This window comes from Lonchura striata, chromosome 1, assembly GCF_050655825.1.
Source record: "Lonchura striata isolate lonStrDom1 chromosome 1, ASM5065582v1, whole genome shotgun sequence".
Taxonomy (NCBI): domain Eukaryota; kingdom Metazoa; phylum Chordata; class Aves; order Passeriformes; family Estrildidae; genus Lonchura; species Lonchura striata.
Window position 1 is genome coordinate 63536697 of NC_140703.1, and position 1596 is coordinate 63538292.

The window sequence follows — 1596 nt, forward strand, 5'->3', positions numbered from 1 at the left end:
ATCTTAATTAATGCAATCGCCATACACTTACTTCAAGGTACTTACTACTAATCAGTTGATCTCTGTTTATTCACCATGTGAAACAAAAAAGAATGTTTCCAGACCCATCACTGGAAAGAGCCATGCCTGACACCTACACATATACACCATATATGCTGTCCTAGTCACAGTCCTTCTATATTACTGATCACACATTTCCCATGTCTCCCATCCTGTCTGTAACACCATCTGCAGCCTCTCACCACCAATGCCAAAGGGAAAATTGCACTTTTTTCAATTAGAAAGTATTTGGACTACAAATATCACACACCTATTCCACATCCATTGTTAACGGAATACTATGGACTTTAGAAATACTCTAATTGCAAAATACTGCTTTGACAAGTCTGCTACTGAAAATGTCAGTATTTTACATTCCTCTCAAAGATAGACATGACATGGCCTTTCCTTCCTCTCCCCTACTCAACTACACTTAACAATTCAAACAGGGTATAAGCAAATTCTGGAACAACAGCAAGATCTAGTTTTGCCTCCATTCCACTACAGATTTGTGTGAAAAGATAATTTCAATTTAACCTTAGCAGTTCACAAAGATTCCAAAGTAAATAGAAGAAAAAAAAAAAAAAAAAAAAAAAAACTAGAAGCAAACACACATGCTAAAAATTAATTATTTTCTCTAAATTATCCATTGTAGCTTATGAAATGCATTATTTGCAGCTTCATGAAATGCTTAACAGATGTATTCAAACGACAGTTTGAATTGCAGTCATCTCTGCAATTCAATTCAAGGTAACTAAATAAAAACAATTCCAAGTACATCCACAAGCCAAATTTAGCATGCTGGATCAACAACACACAATATTCAGTGAGAGAACAGCCAGGATCAAAAATAATCCAGTTTAAATTTTGAGAGATTCTGCTGATTTTCTTTACTACTGCCAAAAAAATTACTGAAAGACACCATGCTAATTTTTTTTCATTTAATACCCCACTTCTTCATAACAACAATTGATTTTCCCACATTTCATATAATCCTTTTAAGTCCTTAGCTCGTAACTGTATGACTTCCTATTCTGAATTCCCACCACAGAGGTAGCTTCATTATTTCCAGATAAAACTACACCATCATTAGCCAAGAAAATAACATTTCAAACAAAGAAGCCTACAAAATACAAACAAAAAAATGAGTGCTCATTTGGAAACTAAACAGTAAATGGATCATCATCCAAGTTCTAATGTCAATGCAATATGAAAGTAAAGCGACAAAAATTAATGATTATTCATTAGTAGAAACAGTATTTCCCCAAGTATCATAATACAACATCCAAGAAGCAACAATTTCCTGCAGATTTATTTGTGCAGAGATTAGTTATATTTTAGCAAGATATTACATGCATGATATCTGTCCAAGCTTTTCAACATGAGTTCATGTGGTTTTAACCACACAGTGGACCTCAGGGAGGAAAACTATTAACAAATGTGGCACTACAATTTTACTCCTAAGAAGGTTTCAGTTTGCTGTCTTAAATGATGGCTTAATTCCTGGCTATATGCAATTAATCAAAATGGCAACATATAAAAGAATGACAGTAAAAG